The sequence below is a fragment of the Sinocyclocheilus rhinocerous genome, unplaced genomic scaffold (genome assembly GCF_001515625.1).
Source record: "Sinocyclocheilus rhinocerous isolate Xijiao unplaced genomic scaffold, SAMN03320098_v1.1 scaffold6419, whole genome shotgun sequence".
NCBI lineage: Eukaryota > Metazoa > Chordata > Actinopteri > Cypriniformes > Cyprinidae > Sinocyclocheilus > Sinocyclocheilus rhinocerous.
Window position 1 is genome coordinate 31,522 of NW_015661348.1, and position 17,687 is coordinate 49,208.

The 17,687-nt window shown below is 34.5% G+C and overlaps 1 long non-coding RNA gene across 1 annotated transcript in view; it reads right to left on the reverse strand.

The window, feature by feature from the left end:
- Positions 1-16,034, reverse strand: part of LOC107726280 (uncharacterized) — a 24,055-nt gene extending 8,021 nt beyond the window's left edge. Inside the window, exon 1 of the long non-coding RNA XR_001638252.1 lies at positions 15,858-16,034. This is a non-coding gene — a long non-coding RNA (uncharacterized LOC107726280). The remainder of the gene's footprint in view (positions 1-15,857) is intronic.
- Between the last annotated feature and the right edge of the window lie 1,653 nt (positions 16,035-17,687).

Genomic DNA, 17,687 nt, shown 5'->3' on the forward strand with positions numbered 1-17,687 from the left:
TGTGAGTAAGTGTGTGTGTGTGTGTGTGTGTGTGTGAGTGAGTGTGTGAGTAAGTGTGTGTGTTTGTGTGTGTGTATGTGTGTGTGTGCGGGAGAACAGAGAGAAAACAAGAGGGAAATGTTCCGAATGAAACACTAGCGTGCTGCACACTGTACATAAACTGCAGACTATTGCTCTAGAAATAACATGCAACGCTTTCCTGTAGCTTAAATGAGTTCGATTCCTGAAGAATTCAAGATCATATTTAATGAATGTTTCTTTTGTCCTCAACGGCTGCATCTGATGAGCCAGAAATGAGTCTTGACAAATGCAAAAACATTTTCATAAAATGAAACTTACCATATAATTAGGACTGTAAAATAAATATACTTTTCAACTTTTAAAAGGAGAAGAAAACACTTACATTACATCTCATCTCATCATCAAAAACCATGAGCAAAACTCAAAAGAATAATTTTTAAAAATAGGGGAAAATAATTAAATTATTTATAAAAATATATATATGTAATGCACAAATATCTATAATTATAATAAAAAAATATCTAAATAAATATTTTATTTTTTAAATATTATAAATATTAAATAATATTAAAAGCACAATGACAAAAACACAACAAAAACAATAACTGCAAATAAAATTAAAATGAAAACAGAAAAAAAAAAAAAAAGTAATTCACATATGTGACCCTGGAGCACAAAACCAGTCATAAGGGTAAATTTTTCGAAATTGAGGTTTATACATCATCTGAAAGCTGAATAAATAATCTTTCCATTGATGTATGGTTTGTTAGGATAGGACGATATTTGAAAATCTGGAATCTGAGGGAGCAAGAAAATCTAAATATTGAGAAAATCATCTTTAAAGTTGTTCAAATGAAGTTCTTAGCAATGCATATTACTAATCAAAAATTAAGTTTTTATATATTTACGGTAGGAAATTTGCAAAATATCTTCATGGAACATGATCTTTACTTAATATCCTAATGATTTTTGGCATAAAAGAAAAATGTATAATTTTGACCCATACAATGTATTGTTGGCTATTGCTACAAATATACCCCAGCGACTTAACACTGCTTTTGTGCTCCAGGGGTACATATGTAATTAATAAATTACATTATTATTGCACGATCATATATAATACCTTGAATTTCACAGTAAGTCAAATGCATAAATGTAATGTAATATAAAAAAAAATATATATTTTTTTACTGTATTCTTCTTATCTGGCTGGATATTTTCATCATATGCATGCATTGTCGGGTTTTTCACATGCATGCAGGAAACTAGAAAGTAGTTTAAACAAACTAGATGTTTCAGTAGCGTGACCGAAGTTCAGCTGTTTTTAGAATAGTGATTGTATATATATATTTACATAAACCTATCATTTTACACCAGATCAGCATCAAAGGCAATATTTACGACAAACTGAAAGATTAATAAGATTTAAAATAGTCTTAAAAACAATAGTAACCTGATGAATTGTATCCAATAATTGTATTACTTTCTACAAACAAAATAAAATTAGATATATTATTAAAAATAACAATTATATACAATGTTTCAATTTGTTTCAATGTCCATTACTGTAATTTCTGAGTAAAATGTTACCTATTATTTAAAGCATAAATTAAGGATGTTTAGATGTTTGTACTGGAAAACAAGACAAAAAATATTGAGGAAGAACATCAGATTTTGCAGATATGAATATGAACTATATGGAAACATCAAAGCTGCATGACTTACATTCAGCTGTGCATTAAAGCTGAAGTGTGTGTAGTTACTGAAATGTGTTCTAAGAAAAACCAAGAAGTTATAAAGTTATAATGAAAGTTAGCAAGGAATTGTTGTGCTGTCTGACTGCAGAAAAACAATGTAAAATCACAGACTGACACAAACACACTCGTCAGACGGGCTCGAGTGCGTCCCGTCGTCTGCAAGCCACGGATTCCCTGCCAATTAACACAGAGATGAGGGAACGATGATTCCCACGCGAGTCTCTCCATGAGTGAAATTAAACTCTAATTAATCTCTGAGATCCAAAACCATCAGCAGAGATGCTCTCATAGACAGTCATTATGTACTTCAGCTCACACTCATCATGATCACACACACACACACACACACACACACACACACACACACACACACACACACACACACACTCACTTTAGATTTGAAAACAAGACACTGAGGAAGAATTCAAAGGAATGGAAAATAATATCAAATGCTCAATAAATATCAATTCAATAAATGGATGTGACATGCCGTTGTGACAACAAAATACTGTACATCTAAACTGAGCCCACAGGGATGTTACTGCATTTTTTTTTTTATTTACTGAAAAAAATATCAGAACATTCTTAAATCAAGATACATTTACTTTAAGATTTTAGTGACCTTTTTCACTAAAACATCTGCCTCATTAAGTTATGAAAACGTTATTTCTGTGTAGCCGTTTACACAACACCATTTTCAACTAAAAACAGAGACGTTTTTATGCATTTTATCCGTTCAATTTCATGACAACGGCCTGAAAATGCAAACTTTTGAAAATTGGTTTCAAAGGTCAAGTTGGTGAATATGATTCCATTATTGTCTCCATGGAAACTATAAAAATGCAAATTTGTGAAAATGATGACATCATGCACATGCATATTACCTGTTCAGTCTACAGGCACGTGGTGTTTCTTTACAAAGTGACAATATGCATAATATAATACAGCATAATACAGCACTTCTAGTCATTTTTGCGGAGGAATCTGTAGGTGAAACTTTTCAAAAACGCAAAGGCAAAAGGAGAAAAACAAGGAGAAAACATATGGGGAATGTTCTATTATTTTGCAAAAATTATGGGAACTTAAAGGGATAGTTCAACTTCAGTCGCTGGTCCCCATTGACTTGCATAGGGTTTTTTTCTCCACACTATGGAAGTCAATGGGGACCAGCGACTGAAGGTGAACTAGCCCTTTAATGTTTGAATGTTCTCGGTCAGCTAACAGGGAACGTTCTCAGAACATTCTGGCAAGGTTCTCTCAAAGATATGAACAAATGTTCGTCCAGTAATGTTAACAGAATTTTCCTTCAGAGTTTTATTTGTTATTCTCAAAACGTTAGCACAAAAACACTATCTATACATCATTAATGGAACGTTTTTTATTAAACCTTGTAGTTGGATGTTCGTCTAACATTGTTTTAAATGTTACTACTCGTTTTAGAACTTTCAGAGAACATTCAAGTAATGCTCCCATAATGATAAAATCATAAAAATGAATGTTTTGCAAAATGATAAAATGGCATGTTTCCTTAACATTCAACGTTTTAAAAACTGGACGTTCCAGAGAACATTAAAAAATAATGTTTTTATAACTTAATGGGAACATTAGCAAAACACTCTTAGAATATTACATTTCCCGTCAACATTCCGAGAACGTGTGTGAAATATTAATACTGTTAAAAGAACGTTCCATAAACATTATTTTAAGAGGTTTATTTTAAGAAAATAAAGAACATTTACATAACCTTTAAAAAACGTTATGGGAACGTTCCCTGCTAGGTAGGTAGTAACGTTTAAAAAAAACTAGATGAATGTCCAACTAAAATGTTTCATAGAAACGTTCTATAAATAAAGCATAAATGTTTTTGTGCTAACGTTTTGATAACGTTATTGAAGACCAGATGACTTTTAACAAACGTTTGCTCATAACTTTGAGAGAATCTTACCGGACCGCTAGCTGAAAGATATTCAGGTCCGACCCTCAAGGTGACATGAGAAAGAGACATAAACGCCTCAAATGGCACATGCAACATTAATGAAGAGCGCAGACCTTTCCTCGCATCGCACCGCGACATTTTACTCTGAAGAACCTCGACGCCTGCAGCGGATGAATGAGAGAGAGAGAGCGAGCGAGCGAGAGACCTCGGCCCGCAGTGTGCGCGTGTCTCATGGCCTGTAGCTAATCTGCTCTTAATTGCAAACTTAGCTCATTTAACATCTGAAGTGGTGCCAGAGAGCAATGCATCCCTATTGGATTCACATCAATCTCACGCAGGAACCTTTCCAGGAGTTTATTGCGAGTCGATGGATTCTTTGGGGTCAGTTAATTCAAGCCGCAACACCGGACAATAGAAACAGCCTCTAAATGTCAGAGTATCTTCCACGAAGATGATTGACCGAGCCAATGACTAAGAGCAAAGTTAAATGAGTCAGCATTGATCAGTCCACAGGAGCTCATGGAGACTCATCCATCAGACACCACGCGTTTGAGCTCATCAGAGAAATCCTGCTGACGGCACACGTCTGCTTTAGAGACATCTTACATCAACATATCAATAGCAGATTATATGAAAAATGCACATGATTATGTTGGCTTGACAAAGGGTTTTTACAGCAACTGATAAAAACATCAGTTACACCTTTTTTCCACTTCATGCATTTTCACTAATAAGATATTTACACTGCAAAAAACTGATTTATTTCTACAGTCATATTTTCCTGCACAAATATCTAAACATTCATAAATCGACATACAGTAGATTTACTGGAGAAGCAAAATTACACAAGATATTAAGATTATTTTCTAAAAAATGTATCAAAATCATGTGAGTTTATGCTTAAAACAGGAACAAATATCTGCCAATGGGGTCAGAAAAATAAACTTGTTTTCCCTTTGAATTAAGTTTATTTTTCTGATCCCATTTGTTCTTGTCTAGCGTCTTAATGCTGGATTAGTTTCAGCTTTTGTCTTCTCCAGATGAGCGCTCGGCTCCACTCCACATCATGTCTGAGGAAGGTTGAGAAGCTCTTAACTGCAGGTACTTCATCAAACGCCTTTCTGAAGAGTCAAATATGAACTCCTGAAGAGGTTCAGTTCAGTTAAACAGCACAGACGCTGAACAAAGAGCTGGAATACAGCGTCATGCATCACAACAACATTCATACACTGATGCAAAATCGTGTGCCTCTTTAAAACATCTAATGCAGGAACAGAATCCAATATTATTTTTAATGTGTTTAATTCATCTTGTATTCATTTATACAGCATATAACTGCACTTTTTTTTTCATTCAGTTGAACACCATACCGAGTGATTCTCACAAAATCATTTGCATTTTCATTCCAACTAAAGTAATTAGAAAAAATATATATATGTTGAACGAAGCATAGAAGCATTGTATATATATATATATATATCTTAACGTAATTCATATGATTCTTCATCTAATTATGTAAAGAAAATGAAGCATTTTTATTCATGAAAATAAAGCACATTCTCATTTTCATGCATTTTATTTTTTGACAATTATTCACAAAGGTGATTGTTTTTATTGTAATAAGAATATTTCCTTATAATAGTATATAGTAGGCTAAAATGCTAAAACATAGTCCAAAAAAAGTGCTTAATTTAAAAAAAATAAATGTGAAAGTTATTTATACATAAATATTTGTTTTTTATTTCATTTTTGCCTTTCATTCAATATTGCCTTTCATGCCGTGTGTAATGTAGCTGTATGTGAATGTAAATGTTCTGCTTCAGTTGTAAAGACGAAAGTGTACGATAAATAAAGTTATTGTCTCCCAAAAGAAAGAATCGACTCTGAACAGCTGAAATGAGTCATTAGTAATTAGAATCCCTTCTGTGATGGCTACACATCACTGGTAACACATTTACATAATTCCCGCGTATATTCTATGTTGGCCGCCGAGAACAACTTGACCCGCCGTCAAACACGTCATTTTACTGACGGCTGCTTCTCTGATCTCGAGGAGTTCAATGCAGGATTCACAAACGCTCGCTCTTGAGAGATGAACCAGTTCCCAGTTTATTTGGACCAGCTGCTCCACTGAGTCACCACCTGTAAGTATGATTAATAATAGATGTTTATATTTTCTATCGAGCGTTCAAAATAATTTCCGACACATGCAGTAGACCAATCACAACAGACCGGGCCATCTGACCAATCAGAGCAGAGCAGGCTCACAGAAAGGAGGGGCTTAGAGAGACTGAATCTCTGAACTGCTTCGAAAGAATCGTTTGAGAATCGCTGGAAAATAAGGTGATATTAAATGCATATTTTGAGAAAACGAAAGCATTTTTTGACCTTGCATGCATGTAAACCTATTGTAGGAGACTCCCAAAACAATATTAGGAACCTTAAAAATGGCATAACAGGGGCACTTTAAATATTTCAGATTTATTCATTCTCTGGGAATGTTCTAGGCAGGTTTGATTAACGAACACATAACATGATTAATATGGGCTGATAGTATGTGCTGAGGTCAGGTTTTCTCTATGTTTCGTACCTCAAACTGAGCTGAACGTCTTCTGTTGCTCTAAAGCTCTTGTGAGAGTAGATCGTGTGAGATGACGCTCGTCTGCATTGACTGAAATCACTTCAACTGTCTCGACTGACACAATGAACACAACAAAACCTGTTTTCTGAGAGATTCTGCTGCTAGATTTGGCAAATCCACCAGCACTGACATCAGTCATGTTCACCAGAGTTTGTTAATAGTCCAATCAGATCAAGGCCAGGCTGGTTAATAGCCATGTCAACTAACAATAACCCCTGACTGACAAATAGTACTAGTTAAAGCCTGGAAGGAAAACAGTGAGCAGCATTATAAATGAAATCAAGCAACCCGGCCGAATCATGAACCCCGTGACCTGCTGAATACATCTGTGGTTTCATCAAAGGTTCTCTGATGCTGGTTAATGATCACATGACATGCAGGTAAACAAATCAAATCATTTATGTTTTCACTTAATGCTTTATTTGCATTGTTTTTATTTTGAACTGTAGATTTACATGTATGCATTTAGCAGACACTTTTATCCAAAGCGAATTACAAAAGAGGAACAAAATCTATTTGATTAAATGTGTAATACGCAATGCCAGGTTTATTTGACAACTATAAGAAACAAGCTAGAGAAGAGGAGAATGTGGAGAAGAAAAGGCATTGTATTTTATTATTTATAAGTATTTATATATTTTATTATTTGTATTTTAATTAGAAATTTATATTAATAATAATATATTACATTACATTATACAGTATTATATATTTTTAAATTTAGAGAGACTGAATCTTTGAACTGCTTCGAACGAATCGTTTGAGAATCGCTGGAAAATAAGGTGATATTAAATGCATATTTTGAGAAAACGAAAGCATTTTTTGACCTTGCATGCATGTAAACCTATTGTAGGAGACTCCCAAAACAATATTAGGAACCTTAAAAATGGCATAACAGGGGCACTTTAAATATTTCAGATTTATTCATTCTCTGGGAATGTTCTAGGCAGGTTTGATTAACGAACACATAACATGATTAATATGGGCTGATAGTATGTGCTGAGGTCAGGTTTTCTCTATGTTTCGTGCCTCAAACTGAGCTGAACGTCTTTCTTCTGTTGCTCTAAAGCTCTTGTGAGAGTAGATCGTGTGAGATGACGCTCGTCTGCATTGACTGAAATCACTTCAACTGTCTCGACTGACACAACGAACACAACAAAACCTGTTTTCTGAGAGATTCTGCTGCTAGATTTGGCAAATCCACCAGCACTGACATCAGTCATGTTCACCAGAGTTTGTTAATAGTCCAATCAGATCAAGGCCAGGCTGGTTAATAGCCATGTCAACTAACAATCCTATTAACCCCTGACTGACAAATAGTACTAGTTAAAGCCTGGAAGGAAAACAGTGAGCAGCATTATAAATGAAATCAAGCAACCCGGCCGAATCATGAACCCCGTGACCTGCTGAATACATCTGTGGTTTCATCAAAGGTTCTCTGATGCTGGTTAATGATCACATGACATGCAGGTAAACAAATCAAATCATTTATGTTTTCACTTAATGCTTTATTTGCATTGTTTTTATTTTGAACTGTAGATTTACATGTATGCATTTAGCAGACACTTTTATCCAAAGCGAATTACAAAAGAGGAACAAAATCTATTTGATTAAATGTGTAATACGCAATGCCAGGTTTATTTGACAACTATAAGAAACAAGCTAGAGAAGAGGAGAATGTGGAGAAGAAAAGGCATTGTATTTTATTATTTATAAGTATTTATATGTTTTATTATTTGTATTTTAATTAGAAATTTATATTAATAATAATATATTACATTACATTATACAGTATTATATATTTTTAAATTAATTAAAATAGTTTCTATTAAAATTATTATAAAATTATATTATATTATACAATTATATATATATATATTTGACATTTATTATATTATAAATATAGTGTTATAATTCATATAATACATAATTTACATATTTTAATTTGACTTTTTTATTATTTAATTATTAATTATCTTCTCATCAACTCACAAACCCCAGTTTGAGAACCACTGATCTAGGATGTCTAAGCGAGTGCTATTTTACATGTGAAATGTTTCTATTCATGCATACGTGAAAATCATATGTCTTGTGATTACAGATTAATAAATTTCACTAGTTAATTCCGGTCCCGTCACATTTGAGTTGAGGGATCGCTATACAGATCCACCGCAGATCATAGATCCTCTAACAGGACCGTCCTGGACGGGTCGCCCACGTGTCTGGAGCGATCTGTGGCTCAATGGACTCCAGACAGCTGGAGACTGATGCACCTTTATTATAATCAAGTGTCACGGCGACACAGAGGACGGTCCAGCAGGAGAGGCGTTAAATACTCATTTATCATGACCGCTCGTGATGTATTCCTGCGGTTCTGTGAATGCACACTCAGTGCTTTTTGATTCTCTCGGGGCGAAACGCAAGCGGCCCGTCCTCCTGACGTGTAAAGGCTATTCAAATGAGCGCTATTAGCTGGATTAAACAGGACGGCTGTGACTCGTGGCAGAACGAGGGGCGAGAAATGTGCACTGAGCTAATTTGTGTAATGCACAATGACAAAAGAAAGAGGCTGGAGTTCAGAATGAATCTGCCATCCATTATGGAGCAAACGGCCCTCCAGCGTCCCAAACCACATCTGCTGTCGGCCCATACAGAACACAATACACACAGAGTTCAGAGTCATTCATAAAACACACGTACAGTCAGATCTGATCCTGTTAAAAGCGACAAACACGTCAGGATTTATAGAGACAGAAACTCTGAAAAGCATTGCGTATCTTTTCTTGCACACAGACTGTGTTCAGTACACTACAGACTAAACAGCCTAAAGCAATAAGCATTTATGCAATGAAACATAAGTAATCAGCTGTATGTAAAGTGACCCTCATTTGGTTTTCGACCACTGAAAACCAGGGAAAGAATTGAATTCAATAATTTGCACATGGAGCCATATTGAGATCCATGTATCTGTGCGACTGAACCACATATGGCTTTATAAATTAAAATAACCCAACAAAAAGTTTGTTAAGAACCAGAATCTAAAATTATATTGAGATATATTTAATACTTATTGAGTTACAGTCATGCAAACTTTGGAAAAATAGTATTTTTGGCACTCAGACAGGTATGATTTGCAATTGTTTGGATAAAGGGGAAACAAGATACATTTATAATTTTAACATTATTTATTCTTCAGACATTCCTCTTTAAATACAATAAGTATCAGTTGAATGCAAAGTGACCTACACTTGGTTTTTGACCAGTGAATTTGGAAAAAAATCAACAAATTTGCACATGGAGCCACACATCTATCTAGTTTTTTTTTTCCTAGTGAAAAAAAACCTAAATGAAGGCTATAGGTAATCATATCTGTGCCGATATACAGCTATATCGCACGGCTACGAGTCTGTAAATATATAAGAAAAACAACAACGGAGTCTCTTTTGTGCAGAACTTTTTGTCAAATCTCAGTTTGACAGTTTAACAGCTGAGCTGAAGATCCGTTACATTCGAGAACATTACTTTAGAACTAGTAACGAAGGAACGTTGAGTTGCTTCATTGAAAGCTTATTGTTGTATTATAAATAATGTATAAATAATATAACTAATCACCATCACGAACACACACACACACTGTTTCCCAATAAATATTATTATTAAATACTACTATTATATATATACAATATTATTTACTGAATAATAATATTTAATAAACACCAACAACAGCATCATAAAAGTTGCTGGGCAATTCAGTCAAAAGTAAAAAGGCAGCGCTCTGATATACAGCATTAAAGTTATATAAAATATAACGAGATGAGACTTAGCCCTCAGCCAAAACTATTTGCTCTGGAACAAATAATAGATTAATGAGACCAAAGACTGCCTGTTAGATTAACCAAAAACGAATTATATCTCATGTTTAACCACTAAAGAGACATCAGAGCCAGCGGTGATTTCCAGCAGATCTGGCCAAGGTGAGGCGCTCTCTCTGTGGGTTCATGAGCGCTGAACGCCCGCTGACGCTCTGCAGCTCACATCTCCCAAAACAGCGAAGCTAATGTTCAAATAGACGTTATCTTTATTAACAAACCGCATATTTGAAGTCTAAACAAGTACATTCTCGCCTTAAAAAACTCTTAAAACTACATTCCGTCACACAAAAAGAGTATTATTTATAAAATTATATTGCATTTGCTCGTCCGCCATGACACTCGCTGTGAAAAATACAGCAAGTGGAGTGATACAAATGGTGAAACGGTTGGAATGCTGTTATCACTAGAATATATATATATATATATATATATTTATTTATTTATTTATTTTTTATATATAATGGGGACCTCGATACAGAATTGTTACTTTGCAGTCCGACTAAAAAAAAGTCAATAATATATATATATATATATATATTTATTTATTTATTTTTTTTTTATATATAATGGGGACCTCGATACAGAATTGTTACTTTGCAGTCCGACTAAAAAAAAGTAAATAAAAAAATAAAATAAATAAACATTAAAATCACTTCCTGCTTATTCATGAACCAGATGGTAAAGTTAAATGCATTGCATAATGGGATACAGTATTCCATGAAGCTGATTTGCATACAGTATACAAAACATTTAGGAAATTAGTGTGCATTCACATTTAAAATGAATAAATGTTTTTAAAGATGAGCTTCTGGGTTGTAAATATTACTTTCATTGACAACAAATACAGTTCTTCAGTAAATTATGTGATGCATCATGAAGTGTGAAATCTGCAAATGCAAAGTCATGGCTTCAGCTCTCTCAGTGAAGACAGGAACGGAATCAAAAAGCATGGCCCATATCAATTCACTTTGGATAAAAGCACCTGCCAAATGCATAAATGTTTTATGCAAAACTCTACTTTGATAAAGGCCTGCATGCACAATATTTCATTATTCCAATTGTCTTGGTAAGTTATCCACGGTCTGCGCTGAAGCGGCTGTGTGTTCCTCCTTTTGAGAGTTTATTAGCAAATACTTTATAGTGAAGTAGAACTGAACAGCAGCCTCACACCCTGCACATATAAATGAGATTCAAAATGCTTCCTGTGGCTGTTAAAGCAAAAGTCTCATCTCTCAAAATGCAAAGGAAGAGAAAGTTATACAGATGTTTTCTTACTGTTGCATTTGCTGCTGTATTTATACAAACTAGTGCACCAAACTGCTGGAATCAGCAAACACGCTGCAAAATCTCTGCAAAAAAAACTTTTCTTTTTATCACACAGGTCAAACTTTTTTCCATGCAATTCTAAGAAACAAACTCAGAAATGTGAAATATAATTTTCATACCTTTACAACTCGTAATTATTGCTTTTTGTTTCTAACACAGAATATAAAAAAATGTGTGCCTTTTTATATCTCACAATTCAGGATTTTATTGTAATAATGTTTACTTTTTTTCTTGGAATTCTGAGTTTATATTTTATAATGCTGAGGTAAAAGTCAGAATTGTAAAATATGAACTCAGAATTGCAAGGAATAAATATGAATTATGAGATAAAAAGTTTTTTTTTTTTTTAAATACACTTTTGATCTTTTTTTTTTTTTTTCAGAAAATATGACTTGGTATCTTTAGTAAGTTTGCGTCTCCAGTAAATATATCTTAATTTAAGAATCTTTAGACATTTATACTGGAAAACAAAACAAAAATACTTAAGAAGATTTAAGGAATAATTGGCATAATTGCACACACCAAAATGACAGAATTAAAACCCAAAAACCAGATACCTTAGAAACCAGAAACTAAGGTTAGAGGTTTGTTTGTGTAAGCAACATCAATCCTTTACTTAGCGAACAAAAAAAGCAGTAATTCAAAAATATTACACATGAATCATGAATTACACGGACAATAAACCATGACAATATTTTTGTAATGCGTTTTCATTAAATCTCTTCAGTCCCTTCACTGAATTTGTGTCTCTGATTACAGCTGATAAGGAGTAAAATCAATGCGTGTTAAATCATTAAATGTCACTATAATCGCAGCTAACAGTAAATCAATGAGCAAATGCTGAATTATCGCAGTAGCGCATTGAGACAACGTCCCTAAACAAGCAGGAGCACGTGACTGACAGCTTCAACACCCGTCATTCATTCAGTCCATGAGCTCCACTCACGCTTCATATTTTAGACACTCACACTCACTCACACACACACACACACACACAGGTTTGTTTTTGTGAAAAGTGGGGACATCCCATAGGCGTAATGGTTTTTCTACTGTACAGACCGTATATTCTATTGTACTCACACACTCACACACTCACACTCACACTCACACACACAAACACACTCACACACCATGACGGGAAATCACGGTCTTTATAGCATTGTACTAACGTTAAAGGTTTGACCTCCAGGCAGATCGACATGATGTGTGTTTACCCTGTAGAGCCTGAGAGATGCTCAACACATGAAAATCAGTGAGCTTCAGCAACACTGAGCTGAGAAACACCAAACAACTGATCCGTTGATCTAATAATTCATTGACTGTGCTGTTGTGCATCTGTTTAAAACACTTGATTATTTGGTCTATTGATTATTTCTACGGAAGCTCAACAATATTCCTGCAACCATCTCTCAACATTCTCTCAACATTCTGCCGATATTTGTTATAAATGAATGTTCTTCCAGTAACATTAACAGAATGTTCGTTCAGAGTTATCTGGTCGTTAATAATGTTCTCAAAATGTAAGCACTAAAACATTATTTATACATTCATGGAACATTATAATTCTGAAACATTTTAGTCTGACATTTGTTGAATGTTTAATGTTACTATTTGCTTCAGAACGTTCAGAGAACATTCAAAAATAACGTTACATTTTATGATAACGCATCACCAAGACTAAAACTGGACGTTTAGAAAAAGTTCTGATATAATGTTTTCATTACTGACAGGAACGTTAGAAAAACACTCTTAGAACATATTTTTGTAAGCTGGGATGAAGCAAGTAAAAACCAAAGCCTGTTTCATAAACGTTATGGGTTATAATGAGACTGATTTAAAGTAAATAATCATATAATGCACATCACATATTCTATGCAAATGAACAATCAGTTAAATCACTCTTCTGTGGAGTTATTTGAAAGGCTTTCACTAATACTGAAACATTAAGCTGTAAACCGACACCTTCCAGATAAAACCACACATATTAAAGCAAATGATCATATTATACTCATTACACGTTCTATGCAAATTAATTAATGGTGAAATCTCTCTTCTGTGACATTATTTGCAATGCATTATGCAATGCATTTCAGAAATATGGACATACTGCAGATGAAGAAAGGCTCCAAAAGTGACAGAAGAAAGCACACATATTAATAGATGAAATGATTATTTACAGACAAACACTCAGCGGTAATATTTCTCACAGCACCTCAGAAAATCAAGTTTTTTTTAATGAATAAATCAATCAGTAAGATGTCATCATGGGACGTTTCCAAACTGTCATTGAAATGAACTGAATTGATCTGAATGATGACTCTGTTGTCTTCTGTAGAGCTGCTTTACAGCAGAATCTGAATTAGTCTCATATTTGATGAAGTCTGCGTCACTGATTCTGATATTTTCCTGTTAATTACTGTAAAGCTGTTCTGAAACAATCTCTATTGTATAAAGCACTATAGAAATAAAGGTGTCTTGACTTGACTAGCTGTTTCTGAAAAGGTATGCATATTTACAGTACTGCTAAAATGTCTTGAGCAAGTCATATACAAGTAATATCTACGTGCAACAGTATTTAAGCAATAAAAACCTATATTGCACATCTGATGCACTGCTCTCATCAAATCTCTCAAGTTCACATCAAATCGATTGAACTGAACAAGGGTCAGTTCATCACAAAATGACATTTCAAAACATTCAAATAACATATCACATGATGTATATCCTAATATTCCATTTAAAGAAACATGACAGTCAATTATGCCAAACAAACGCCATTGGTTCTTGCGTATCATGTGACCAGTTCAAATGTGGCAAGTTTGAATATGTGGTTCAAATCTATGCTGGAGTTCAATAGAAGAAAGAAAGTCAAACAGGTTTGGAACGACATGAGAGTGAATAAAGGATGACAGAAGGTTCTGCGAAGGCTCTTTATCAGCATTAATGGTTCCATGAAGAACCCTCAGCATCTATGGAATACTTCCTTGGTTCTTTAAAGTGGAAAAAGCTTATTCAAACGAAGAAATAATGATCATTAAAAGGCTCTTTGGGGATCCAAACTTGGTTCTTCTAAAGTATCGCTGCTGCAAAAGGCCCCTTATGAAAGCTTTATTTTTAGAGTGTAGTCCTTTAACACATCTATTCTCCGCTGTAATTAAAGCTGAACACACTAGCTCTTTTCTTGAATTTTTAAAGAGGCGAGTCGCTGGGAATCACAATCTGCTGCAAGTGCGGCCCCTTCCATCATCCTGATGTAATGACTTCGGAAAAAAATAATAACTCAATCTCAGGATTGTTAAGATCGATACCTAATCCATTCTGCTGCAGGAGCTCTTCTGGAGCCGAAGCCAAGCTGTGGGTTTATCTACAGGACACGAGGCCAGAGCCGTTCATCAGCTCCACCGCGGCGGGAGAGATACCACTGACAGCCGGAGCCGCGATAAGACGAGAGCCGAGCGCATTGGTTCTCCGTCTGGACTGGCACAGGAGCGATGGGCCGATAAGAGCATCGACTGCACTGGCAGAGGTCAGACACCGAATTTATCGGGTCAGGAATGGATGTGACACACTCACACTGAGGCAGGTAAATATCTGTCATTTCCAGATGCTGTTCAACAAGCTCCTCACTGATATCCAGACGTGATTTGAGTCTCATCTGCCATAAAACACCAGCGGAAACAGAAGCAGATCATCACAGCCGCATGAAAACAATTAGACCAGATCAACTATAAAACTACTGACCTGAAAACCTGCTGAGATGTTGATTACTGCATGATTTAATAAAAGTAAACTTAAAGCAAAACATTACTGTTGTTACAATTGTTATATTAAGTTACTAAATAAAAAGTAAAATAAACAATAAAATAGAAAATAGAAAACAAGTAAATAATTCAGTTAAAAAAAAAAAACTGCTCTACAAAAACACATGACAACCACAATCAGGTTCATTCACTTCTTATATACAAAAAAGGGTTATTATTATTTACTAAAACTAAAACCATAAAAAATTATGACTTCAAATAAAATAAACATTAACTGAAATGAAATAAAATAAAATAGTAAACAAATAAAAATATATAAAACTAAGAAAAGGGACAAACACAACAAAATTCCCAAAACTTTAAAATTAAAATCAAAACTGAAAATATTCAAAATAAAATACAATTCAGAATATTAACAAAAAACTGTAATAGTAAAGCAATGATACTAAAATACCACTGGTGCAAAAATATTAATCTGATCTCAAAATGTCCACTAAAGATCTCTCAAAAATAAAAACCTTTCCAGCAGAGGATTTCACTCACCTGTCCTGCGTTTGTCCTCGACTCCGAGCGAGATTAATCTACAGAAATGCTTCTGAATCCATCAGTCATCTGTCAAATTCCTGTATAAGCCATAAAACAGCATCATTCAGTATTAAATGTGTAACTTAAACTCAAAGTTGGCTGTTCTCAGGTACTTCCTTAAAAGTCCCCTGCACTTCCTGCTGAGAAGGAAACAGAAAAATTAAGAGTCCCTGTGAACTTCACATTCTCCAGCACATACAGGGAAGAAAAACATAAAGTCATTGATACATTTTTTAAATTAATTTTATTTTGTTTCTCTATAGTTTATTTTTATTTTATCCAATTTTATTTTGTTTCTGTGTCTGATTTATTTTTATCTAATTTTATTTTACTTCTGTTTCTGTTTTGTTTTTATTTTATCCAGTTTTATTTTGTTTCAGTGCCTGTTTTATTTTATTTAATTTTATGTCAATTTTGTTTCCTGCTGTGGGTACTAAAGATGAATATGAATGATCTTTATGCTTCTTCATGGTTCTTTCCACCTCTTGCTATATATTGTATTCATACAACAGAAAGCATGTGGAGAAACTGCTGAGTTTTCATGTGCTGAGACAGATACTAGACACTGAGAGCCATGAAAAAAATAATACACTTTCAGATGAAAAGCTGAAGAATATGGAAGAGAAATCTCTGCCATGCACTGTAAAAAGAAGAAAATAAAAGAAATAAGAAAATGCTAGTAAATTGCACAAATAATTACAAAGAAAATGTTTGTTTGTAAGCAGTCACTCATGCATTAATCATGAGCGGGGCGGGGCCTGATCCTTTGACTGGCGCCTGAGCAGCCAATAAGCATCCAGTATTACAAACAAGAGACTTAAAGAGTGTGATGGGGCATAAAGTCGTAGCTTCTCTCTTTATTTTTATCTGTTCTTCTGAAAAAATCATTAAGCAGATCAAGAACCTCATTGAGCAGATGTGTTGAGGGGAACTCTGAGCCTCCTCTCATATCAAACATACGCATGAAATCATGAGGAACCCGTCCGATCTCACTGTCCTGCCATGGCAACCCAAAGCAATTAAATCCCTATCTTATGAGCTTCTATCCATCTCTCTTTCCTCCCACATCCGTCTGAAGGAGCTGCTGATCGCTATGGCAACCCGTCGTAATAAAACTCATAACCTAAGCAGATATTTGGCCTGCGACGGGGCTTGTGGCATTCATGATTCCAGTGTGACCAAAGCAAACATGAATGGATGTGAAATTACATTTTCTGAAGCAAATCTGCTCACCTGTTGAAAACGTCTCAGGTTACTTATGTAACCATGGTTCCCTGAGTAGGGAACGAGACACTGCGGTCATGATCCAGAGCAGGAGATCTGAACTTCACGTCTCCAGATGCAGAAGAGAATACAGTGAATACAGTTTGAACAGCAGAGGAAAGTGTGGATGTGAATAATACAGCGACCTCCATACAGCCTCAAAAACTGTGTTTCTATTTATGCTGTAATTATGACAAGTTTCTTGTTTTATCAACACTTTTATCATCACAAACTGGGAGATCATTATTTCTAAATTAATCAAACACAAATCAATATGTCTGTCTGTCTGTCTATAAATATGTCTGTCTATCTATCTATCTATCTATCATCTGTCTGTCTGTCTGTCTATCTATCTATTCATTATACATTTATTTTATTTCAACTAACAAATGTTTCTTATAGTTTTTGTTTCTGATAATAACTTTGACTCAGAAAACATCAGATTATAAAAGTCAAAGAGGTTGTGAAGATCATTTCATGTTGACAGTCATTATCAGTATGAAGAGAGAAATTGTGATGATTCAG